Below are 12,357 nucleotides of genomic sequence, written 5' to 3'. Positions count from 1 at the left end.
TGCACCGATGAAGGGGGTGGCTCCGCTACCGCGTCCCGAGATGTAACGGAGGCGAGCCCCTCTCCCCGGGAGCAGGGGGCAGGCACAAAACGGCTCTGCCCCGATGAGGTGGAGCAAGGACCTAGGGCTTTGTCCCCCAAATGTATCCTCCACCAAACAGCGCTGATGTAAGTCATTGACTCCACTATTTTTCTCCGTTTTCAGCATGACTCATGCCTTTTGTTTCTTGTAGCGTCCTGAGACGGGGCCACTCTTTGGCGCTGGCGCCCAAGAAGAGTGTCACCATTCAAGCGAGACGGTGGTCGTCGCCTGATGTCGCTCCCATTTCAAGTAGGACTGGAGCCGGTGTCACAGCGTCGTCGACCAATTAGGCGCCACCCGCGGTGGTGCCCGAGCCCTCAGTGGGTCAAGCGGATGCTAGGGCCGAAGGAGCACCCTTGGAGGTCACCGAGCAACCTACGACGGAGGTGATTCTGCTGCCGACGTCGGAGCGGACGGAGCTGCCGCTCGCGCTTGTGGCGCCAACTATGGTGGGCGCGATGCCACCGGTCGAGGTCCCACTGACGCAAGCGGAGGTGGCCGCAACCGTGACAAGCCAGGTGCAGCCGAACGCAGTCGCAGTGGTGCTCGAGGATGCGGCACAATCTGTGCCACCGACAGCCCAAGCGAGGGAGAGTCTCAACGAGGGGATCTTGGCCATGCTGGAAGCTCTGAACCAGGCCAGGGGCACCCTGTGCGACATCATCATTCCTACTGGCCGGGTATTCACTTAATCTCTCCTCTCACTTTCTTCTTTTTTCATGTATTTTTGTGTTCTGACATTGATCTTCTTTTATTCCCTTATCGCTCGTAGCCAGGAGAAATCCCGGTTCCTTCACGAGTAGAAGGAGAAATGGGACCGCCTTGCCGAAGAGGCCCGGCTGCGCGGGGATGTGAGCGTCTAGCTTGCTGTCGCCCAATAGAGGGTGGCCGAGCTGACTCCCCTAGCCGAGGAGGTGGCCAGTCTCCGGCTGCGGGAGGCCAAAGCCCGGTGGGACACGGAGGAGGCCGAGAAGGCATTTGAGGAACTGTCGGCGAGGGCGCGGCAGGATGAGGAGGAGGTTGCCAGAGTCCGGAGAGAAACAGGGCTAGCTGCTCCAGAGGGACGCTGAGACCCGCTAGTGGGTCATCGACCTCCTGGCCGAGGTTGAGAAGGAGCGGGAACTCAAGCTGTGAGCCGAGGAGAGGTTCACGGCCCTATAGTAGCGGGTGAACCTAGATGCCGAGGCGGTTGTTCGGCTGCGCAAGGAGCGAGACGAGCTATGGTAGACAACAGAGAGGCTCTGCTCGGAGCATGTTGCGGCCCATGCGGAGTGCAACTAGGCCATCCGAGAGCGTGACGAGGCGCAGCAGAGGATCGGCTCCCTCTAGGCCGAGCTCGGAACCACGACAACCCAAAGGCTGGAGGCCGAGAGCGTTTCCGCTGGGCTAGCCATGGAGCTCACCGAGGCGTGGAGGAGCCTTTAGGCGAAGAGCGACGAGCACGATCTCTTGCGCGCTGCCCTCGGAGTGGTTTGCGATGACCTAGAGGTGTCGGGGTCATAAGGGACCAGCTCGCTTGCGGCCCATGCCATAGATATCACGGCGCGAGTGCGCCATCTCGAGAGGGAAGCTCTTCGCTCTGGGATCACCCAAGCCTTCGCCATCGCTCGCTCTCACTACGCGGACAGTATTGACTTGGAGACAATGAGCCTTGGCTTCGCGCCTGGTTACGAAGCCTCCGAGCTGGATGAGATAGAGAAGGCAGTGGCTCCTCTCTCGCAGAACCTGGCGGACAAAGTTGAAGACATTGTTCTCCCCCCTCTGAGGGGCTAGTTAGTCATATAGGTCGGATGAATTCAGATGAATATTCTTGTAATTTGTGGACAACTGCCAACCCTTATGCATCATACAAATAAATTCGTAACTTCGTTTTGCTTGATTGAACTTGTCTCCTTCCATTTTTATGCAAAAAAAGGGCTCATGTATTCTGACCCTTCCGTTTCTTAAGACCATAGGGCCCGAGGTGTAGGAGGAGAACATCGATCATGCTGGTGAGCAAAGACACTGTAGCCACCGAGGAGTAGGCTTTTTGCAGTCCAACCAGAGATGCTTAGTTGTTCGTTTCCACAAACCTTGCTGCTAGGCTTAGTGTGAGGAGGAGGTCTGACGCGGCGACTGTTTCAGAAAAGGTGTACTTATACCTTTATCAGCCCCCGAGTGAGATCCGTCCTTTTGCCGTTGCTAGGCTCGAATATCACTGGAAATCGAGGAGAGGATAGCGAAACTTAGTAAGAGAAAGTATCTCTTGTATTCGTACGTACCCCTTCCCTAGAATCTTAGCCATCGTTCTGCGACCGTGCGTTAGGTCTCCTTGCAAGTCCAACCTTCCTCGAGCCCCGCGCGTGGCGGGGATTTGGTCCAGGGTCGGCTCATTTTTGTGACTGTCGCCCCGTCCACGGTTTCCGCAACTAGAGGGGTTGAGTTAACGTTACTTGCCTCGGTGGCTCGAGTGACGTGCTCGGTGAGCTCACTAACGGGCATGTTCGAACGGAATCCGATTCCATCGCTTGTGACGGGGTCGGCAAAGCCCTCGGGGGGCATTCCGTTGCTCCTTAACCCGCCTTCCAACAGATTCCCCCTTAATGGGGAGTCTATGGGCTCGGCTGAAGGTTTGGATTGAACGAGAAGGTTGAAATGACCTTGTTCGCTTCTAAGCGGGACGGGCGAAGGCCGCTGGGGCTCATCTATGTTTCCCCCTGGCTTTTGTTCAACACGAGGCGGCTTTGGGCCCTTCACGAGCCGGCCTTCGAACCTCGGTCTCTCAATCTAGGATTGGGTGGCTCGAGCCCCCGAGCCCCGTGGGGTTCGATAGGGGTCGGCCGTGTTTCATGTGTCATCCTGTTCTCGGTTTTCGCAACCAGAGGAGCTGAGCTAACGACACTTGGCTCGACGGCTCAAGTGTCGTGCTCAGTGAGAGAATAGCAGAAGGAGACGAGAATAGCAGGACGTAGCTGACGTCAACAGGTGTTGACGTCACAACCGGTGCATGCCCTGCGACAACAGGTGTTGACGTCACAACCGAACCAACACAGGGACAAGGCCATGTGAGCTGGTTATTGTGGTGTCCAGTATTTTGTTGGATCATTGTAGCAATATAAGATTGTACTACTCCATTATTTGCAACATACACAAGCCTACTATTTGTGAAATAAAACTATTTTTCTGGCTGCCAACCATACACTAATTTCCCTTGTTATTGATATTGTACGCCTACACGACTTGCCAACCGATACCCAATACCAGTGCTTGTTTGATTTTGAAAATAAAAATAGTCTCCTAATTACTCCATGCTATGAAAAGATACTACTAATTATTTACTCCATCCGCTACAAATTATATATCATTTTAGTTTTATCCTAAGTCAAACTTACCTAATTTTGACTGGGCTTTTAAAAACAATATATGAATTTTCGTACATGTTCAAAAAATACACTATTAATAAATATTGCATAAAGTATTAATGAGATGGCCTGTAATTTGGATATTACAGATGTTTGATGCAATTTTTTATAGAAGTTATCAAATTGATATAACTTTTACTTAGAAGAAAAACATAAATTGACCTGTGATTTGGCACGAGTGGAGTGTTCGGCAACAGTGTAAACCTCATCCATTTATTGTTGTGTACAAAACGTGCAACTATCTACATATCCTACGACTCTATCCTCGTGTCAGGTTCAGAGTATTTGTCAGATTCCGAAGAAACATTTCTCATATCAGTCGGGATGGGAAGCCAGCTCAAGCCACGCGGTGACGCTCGTTGCCTTACTCGGTCAGCAACCGCCTCCCACGGCTGGGAGCTAGATGGGTTAGGCCAAGCCCCCACTACTACGCATAGGCTTTTTAGAAACGGCTGCAACCCTTTGTAGAGGTGGTTGGACCAACCGTTCCTACGCATATGTTGCATAAAAATTATAGATTTCTAGGGCGGCTGAAAACGTGCCGCCCCTACAAATTATTTTTTAGAAATCACAAATTTAGACCTAAAATAGAAAAAAAATAGCAAAAAAAATTTTGTCTGGGGAGACCCACGCACGGCGCCGCAGGAGTTTTTTCTCGTGAAAACACAAACTATGCAGCCACGGGCTCTTGAACCCAGAACCTCCGTTCTCGCACGATCCTCTCCTAACCACTCCACACATAAGACACTTATCTTCAAACAGTTTTGAAATGAATATTTGGGACACTGAACAAATTCAAATGAAAAAGTTGTCAACTACAAAGTTTTATAACTTTTTGGGATCTATAACTTTGGTTTTGGTCATTTCTCCATATATCCGAGGTCGTTTGAAGAATTTGAATTTCAAATTTGACAAATTCAAGCATAATTTTTCATTGATAGATGATTGCAAATGAAAATATTTTCAACTATAAAGTTTTATAAAATTTTGAGATCTACAATATATTTTGGTCGTTTCTCTATCCGAGATCGTTTGAAGAATTCAAAGTTCAAATATGAGAACTTCAAACATAACTTTGCATAGACAGATAATTTCAAATAAAATGTTGCCAACTACAAAGTTTTATAACTTTTTAAGATCTATAACTATTGTTTTGGCCATTTCTCCATCTGAGCTCATTTGAAAATTTCGAATTTCAAATGTGAGAACATCAAACATAATTTCCAATGGATAGATGATTTCAAATAAAAACTTGTCAACTACAAATTTCTATAACTTTTAGACATCTACAACTCCCTCAATCACCGTTGGATAAATCCACAAGCGCACAGATACCGCTGTAGCTTTCATCCGGAAGTATTCCAAGTATCGTATCCATAGGGAAACATGTGAGATTAACTACGGTCTAACTTAATCAGGGGTAGCAACAAGGTTAGAATGAATAGGAGTGTAGAGAGGATAACTAAGGTTCTCTAATTCTAACTTTGGTAAACTATATTTTCTACTATTCAACTGAGGACTTACTAGGCAAAGACACCAATAGAGGATGCTTTCCTTCGTAACCGGGTCCTACTTGGTCTACAAACAGGAGGTGGACTACAAAGGATTCAACGAGGCTATAAGAGTCACCCTCACGAGCTACCATCGATCCAAAATGCAGGGTGCATCCACGATTAACCTAAGTCTAAGCATCACGCTTACACTTACGATTAATACTTTACTCCCCCTAGGAACAGAATAAAGCACTCAAAAGAGTGACAAACCTGATGAACAATATAAATAAAATGCTTACTTGAATCAGAAGTTGATTACCAGAGAAGTCTCAGAAGCAAGCTCAGATAGAACTTGGATCTGCTAAGGTATAAGCGTGATTAATTCTGACGTTTAGGTCCACCTTGATGGTTTTCTGGATAAACCCTCCTGCATTCATAAATTCACCAAAACTCATGGAATTTATTAGTTTAAACTCATATACCTATGTTTGGTGATGGAATTAAGTATATATGTAGGATATGTTGATGCTTTATAATTGATGTAAATGACCGTCAACATCTGGTGATGAGGCAGGTGGCTCCAGCCACCGTAGAGCTAGAATCACACATGACGCTGCCCCCAACCTGGTGTGCCAACTATTGCGAGGTCAAAACTGTGGCAAGCATGTTGTTTGAGTTGGTGTCACAGTATGGTTCTACGGTGGCTTGGTGAACTCAGGAACACAAGAATCACGCAGAGGAGACGCAACAATTTATCCTGGTTCGGGCCAATTCGGTCCCTACGTCCAACCGCTGATGATCCTTATACTCAAGAGCACCCAAAATCGGGGGGTTACAACAGAGTGTAAAGGAAGAAGATTTGGTAGGGGGCTAGCTCGGTGCTAATCCTAAGATTGCCTCGCCCCCGGTGGAGCCTTCCCCCTCATCGGAGAGGAGGAAGACGATGGGATGCGGTGGAGGAGAGGCTCTCGGTGCCCCTCTCCGAGTTGCCTTGCTCTCTGTGCAGAGCGAAGGGCGATAGAATGGAGTGTCTGGTGATCAAAATGGGATCCTCCCCCCTCTAGGTCCAACCTTATCCCTTATATAACAAGGTAGGTCGGGTACATGGTGATTTGGGGGGTTTATTCTATGGTCTACGTGCATGGGAGTCTAGGAGGGTCTTGTAGTGGTACGCCATGGACCGTGGCGGTGTCTTGGAGCCAAAGAAGCCTTGGGCATCATCCGGCTGCTCTGTTCTGACACTCTATGTGTTAGGCATTGCCAGCTTGGATTGGCCTCCCCTGGATGAGACCTTCTAGAGTCTTCTTGGGGGTGGCGAAGGTCAGCTCCAAAGGCTGACGCGTGGGCCTAGAAGCCCACGAGCCCAAGAGGCCATGGGAAGCTTTGTCTTCTTGTGTCACGGCCTAGACGTGACCCCATCGGAGGAGCAGTTGGTAGGGCCGCGCCTAGGGAGCGGCGTCGAGGAGCCCCCAAGCATCGGTAGCTCAGGGCTTGTCTTCTTGTGCCTAGACCTTGGCTGGTGTCGTGAGCCAGGCAGGAGCCAAGGACCGGGCTTGGTTGTGCCGTAGATCGGGGGCCCAAGGCTTGGGGAAGCCCCCGAGCCCTAGGCGGAGGCTGCAGTTGAGTCAGGTTCGGTTGGATCTCTTTATCAGAGGGTGCGCGCGAGCATGCCCTATGGGCATAGCCCCCGAGCCCCCGTGTGATCCTGAAGGGGTCACTCGGGGGGTCTTCTTTGTTCGGGAACCATTGGACCCAAGGCTTAACATACCTATATGTTAGGATCTCGTCACTAACTCACCCTCTCTTCCTCTATTTTTATAGGCAAGAGATGTGTATGGCCGATGGAATCCCAGCAACATCTCGGGGCGACAACGGGAGTTAAGGCTAGGCCACGTCCCCATGATCTCTGAGAGGTGCGACCTCTGAGAACAACACGTGGGAAGACGAGCCGCCAAAACCAACGCGCCAACTTCACCGAGAAAGAACCCATCCGCATAGCAGCAGAGGCCATGGGGCCTAGTAGCCCAAACTTGATGAATCATCACGCAAACCAGTGCAGGCGATAGATCTGGTACTCAGATCAGGTACTCAACCCGGTTAGCCCCATTTCGGCAAGCATAAGCGATGGTAATTAATTTACCACCAATCCAGCCATCTCAGAGTCATGAGGGTATTCGGGAGGGTCACCAGTATGATCCTAAAACCTATGACACTAGGTGTCACGTAAATCGCCCGAGTACCCAAGCGAGCTCGAAGTACCATATATTCAACAGATGTGTGCCCCTATGTGAGAAACCGTAAAACTGGTTGGCCAAGGGCTGTAACTAAAGTATGAGCTCCTGGATTATGGAAAAAGAGTTTTATGACGTGCCCATGATGGTCAGGCTTAGTCCTATCACTTCCTATTCACTAGGTTGCGGACGCTCACTCGTTCTATCGGCTACCAGCTCGATGAGTAACATACGAAACTACCAACAGCTACTCACGCGTTCGTTATTCGCCCTCAGTGCTTCCCGGTGTGGGACACTGATATTTTGGCCTCTGCACTACGAGACTTTGCCTCGCACTCTCCACTAAGATGCTAGCGTAAGGTCAAGACCCCGTTGATTAACGTGGCTCGATGAAAAACGTAAGGCACTTGGATCAGGAGGAACAAAAACAGGCCCAAATCAGGTTAAATCGAGGTAACTAAGTATCAATATGAATTCTTCCTTACTTTTGGTTGCCTCCCCTTTCATGGCTAACATCAGGTCGGAGTGCTCCACTCCGCTTTACAAATTCCTTGGCACCCGAGTTGAACACTCCTCAGTCTTCAACACTTGAGGATGTTAAATCTTGCTGTTTAAAGACCTCGGGACCCGAGAAGGAGCTCGCTGGTACTCACAGTACTTCAAAGTTACAGGGGTCCTATCATTAAGTCCTACGGGGGCTACTATCGAATATATGGGTCAGGGGTACCCGTATCGCTCGTATATTCGACCACATCTGGCTATCGGGCTAGAAGCCATGGAGGAAGAGGCCCACGAGGGTTGAGGAGGTCGATCAACGTGAAGACCAAGGCACGACGAGAATATCCAAGATAGGCGTATATGGACAACATCATACGATCAATCTATTGCGCGTTCTGTGTAACAAACTTGGAAACCCACCTGTTAGCTGACCGCTCTCATTGTAACCCTACCCCCTCTGTTTATATAAAGGAGGGTAGGGACCTCGCGATCGGGATGCAGTCCATCTCATTCCATCCCATCTACTACGTAGATAGGAGCAACAACCCCTGTAACTGAGTATACGAATACAAGAGCAGCAGCACCAACTAGACTAGGGTTTTACGCGTCACCACGGCCTGAATCAGTATAAATCCTTGTGTCTCGTGTGTTACCTTCTGATTCTTCTTACGCGATTATGTTGCTAGATATTGCTGGAGCTAAATCATCTGACACCAACATGGTTGCGCTCACTGGCGTTGAGAAGGACTATGGTGAAGCTACAGGAGCAAAGGGCTTGACCGTCATTGTGTGGCTGTTTGCTGATGACCTGGTCATGAATGGCACAGCGCTCGCCGACGATGGGAATAGCAATGAGAAGGGCGTAGTTGGTTCTGGGAGCATCTTAGTGTTTGTCGAATGATTTTAATTCTGTTCTGCTTTCTTTATGCTAAATGAATTCAGATATGGTAACGCAAGATTAGTTAATTAGGTAGAATTGAGATGTTAAATTGTTGTGTGATATTAATTTTTGTTTATATGGATTGTCAGCTAAAATGCTGTCGATTTTTTCTAAAATTGTTGACTTTTGCACTGATTGAATTTTATAATTATGTATCAAAATTGCCAAATTGCTGATATGAAAATAGGGGTAGAAATACAAATACCAAAATAAAATAGGGGTAAAAACGCATGAGCAAAGTTGTCCTTTTGTTCAAAAGTTAACACCACTCCACGAAGTAGAGGTAAAGTCTCCCTTTATTTTGAAATCGTATGAGTAAAATCACAAAGTTAAAAAAATGAGGGCAAAATCACCATACGTTTTGATAAAAGGGTAGAAACTAAAGATTTAAAGAATCCACAATCTGGATGAAAAACATTCGCTAGCTCGCTCAACTCACTCGTTAGTGCTCGGCTCGTTTGAATTTTTAATTAACGAGCTAGCTTGAGCTAGCTCGGTTAATTAACGAGCCAGCTCGTGAGCCAAAACAAGCAAAGGCAATTCACATGACAAAAACTGTAGTCGGGCCATATATCCCTCGGCCCAACCCAATACAACTTTAAGCAATCCATATATCCCTCTGCGTATGGCCCGACAGGATTAAACAGTAGAACCCGAGACCAAAAGACCCCATGGCCCCACCTAGTCACCTCACCCGCCTACCCCACGGCACCGTGTTCACGTGAGACGAGTCCAAAATTCATATTTATTTTGTTTATTACATTTTAAATATGCATGCGATGTGTTTATTGCTAACTTGCGGTTATAATCTCTATGTACCGTGTTTTTGTGCTTTGACTCGCGAGCCAAACAAGCTAGTTTGAGCTCACTAACGAGCCGAGCCGAGCTACTCTTCTGGCTCGTTTGTATAACGAGCCATAACGAGTTGAGCTGGCTTGATGTCCAGCCCAGTCACAATTGGATTACTGAACTCATCTCTAATATCTTCAGTAGCAAGGCTTCCCATATCGTCAGAAATACTAATATTGTTCCTTTAGATCAGCATGATATCATAACTAAAGATGCTTTTCAGGCTTGCATGGAGCTAGAGGAATTACTGATCAAGCCATTACCATCCTTCAAAAGGTGTGGAAGCACAAACACATTTCTCCTTGCATCAAAACTTTTACCTGGAGAATGATTAGAAGAGCTTTAGCAAATGGGGTTAGAGAAGGAAGATTAACAGATAAGATAAAAAAGGAATGCTCAACATGTAATGAAGACGAAACTGATGCTCACTTGTTCTTCCACTGTCCTTTTGCTAGAGCAGTATATGGTTCTCTGCACAACCTTCTTTATGCACTTCTGTTTTACCCTTAGAATAGGATGGAGTACAGGAAATATTATCGTTACTGATTATTCAGAACACAACCGATGAGCAGACACAATTATTTTTTACCACTTTGTGGTACATATGGAAAGCGAGAAATGGTACTCGCTTCTAGAACAAATCATATATGGTCAGTTTGGCAGGTGCATAGTGCAGTTGCGGCTGAAATTAAAACGTCTACACTCTGCTTGGAAGAAAGGAATTTGCAGGGTCAGAGTCAACAAGGCAATGACGGAGAACAGGGCCAAAAAGATGAGGAACAGGTCCAACAACAACAAGGCAATGTGCCCTGTTCGCTTGAGTTACTTTTCAGTTATGAAACGGTGTTTTCTTCTCACAACATTTCAACATAATCGTCGGTATAAGCATCAGGCGGACAGGAGCAAAATTTCCCTCTTGCTGCGCAAGGGCAGCAGCATGCTCGTCTTCCTAACCGAGACATAGACATGCAGTCCACGCAGGCTGGTGAAGCACAGAATACTGCTCATTCTCAGCTGCACCAGGAGAGCGACTCGGAGCACACTGCAGACCGACGGCTACACGGCCTTCAAACACCACTTCCAAGAACAACATGCGCTTTTTTCATCTACTCACAGGAACAGCGATAGCAGGCCGATTTTTTTATTTTTCAGCTTTTTTAAAAAAAATATTCACAAATAGTTCCACGGTGGTTTCATTTTCATTTATGGACAATGGCGTCGAGGTTTTGGTGAGGCGTCGGACGTGGCGATGACCTGGCGCCGACGTGGACAAGGCCTCGGCGCCGTAGATATTGGCGCCGAACTGTTACCTTATAGATCTCGGCGTTTGAAATAAAACAAGTATAATTGTTCCGAGCAATATGCAACAACGTCATTGTCGTTCAGCTGGTTAGGATGCGCGCGACTTATCCCAAGGACTTGGGTTTTTTTGCTTACAAAATTAACTCGATTTTCAACCCTTTTGATATATCGTATCGAACTGCCCCCAGCAAAAACCAAAATTCTTACTGAACAAATTATTTATTTAGGACGCGCCCTATAGTGCGATGGACAGAAAGATGCATCCACCGTGTGGAGCAGGACAAATCGAGATGCTTGCCGTGTCTTCTAGGGTCAAATGCGGTTCGGTGTTGTTGTTATTATTAATCTGTTTCATTCACAGACGATGTGGTTTGTAGATCAAAAGGTTAATGACGCAAGTCTCGATGCAAATTGCAACCAGAGTGAGATCCATGACCCCACATTTCCTACTACTCCTAGCTACTAGTACCAGTAGCAATGAAAGGCAGCATGGTGCCAAGTAGGGATGAAAACGGATCGGATATGAACGGATATCACCGATATTACATTTGTTTTCATATTTCTGTCCGGATTCGGATTCGAATACGGATAGTGTCAACTATGTCGGATAGAATACGATTGGATATCGACATCATAAATATGCGATTTGAGTACCCATGTGGCACGGCTCCGAAATCTCCAGCTAGCTCGTCGTCCTTTCCGAAACTAATCATATTTTCGCACAGTACACCACATTTACGTAAATTTATTTACGCCGCTCACGGTCGACTTGAGTTCACACGGATGATATATCGTTTTCGGTGTGGCGGTGGTGTGGCCACGTGCTGGTTCACATGCGCATGTCGATGCATGTCGGAGAGAACATAGTTTTAGGGCCTCTTTATATTCCAAAAATTTTTGCGCAGTACTTGTCACATCGAATCTTGCGGTACATGCATGGAGTACTAAATGTAGACGAAAAAAAACTAATTACACAGTTGGTCGAGAAATCGCGAGACGAAACTTTTAAACCTAATTAGTCCATAATTAGACACTAATTATCAAATAAAAACGAAATGCTACAGTGAGCCAAAATCCAAAAATTTTTGGATCTAAACGGGGCCTTAATCGGCCTCAGAAAAGAGCGTTTGCCATACCATACCATGGCCATGTTTAGTTCATCCAAAATCCAAACTTTGGCACTATGTAAAAAGAAGATTTCCCGTCACATCAAACTTGCGGTACATACATGGAGTACTAAATATTGACGAAATAAAAAACTAATTGCACAGTTTGGTTGTACTTTGTAAGACGAACGTTTTGAACCTAATTAGTCAATATTTGGATAATAATTCACAAATACAAACGAAATTGCTACCGTGTTCGCCATCACATCGAACACTGTACAAACGCCGAATCCGACGGAACTAAACACGGCCCATACCTCTCACTGCTTAAAAAACATACCATGGCCTGGTTTAGTTGGCTATTTTTTCTGAAAAGGGTACTGTGGCACTTTATTTGTTATTTGACAATTAGTGTCCAATCATAGTCTAATTAGGCTTAAAAAATTCGTCTCGTGA

Source organism: Miscanthus floridulus, chromosome 3 (genome assembly GCF_019320115.1).
Source record: "Miscanthus floridulus cultivar M001 chromosome 3, ASM1932011v1, whole genome shotgun sequence".
Taxonomy (NCBI): domain Eukaryota; kingdom Viridiplantae; phylum Streptophyta; class Magnoliopsida; order Poales; family Poaceae; genus Miscanthus; species Miscanthus floridulus.
The sequence above is the reverse complement of the archived record's forward strand: the minus strand, read 5'-3'. Positions refer to the sequence as shown.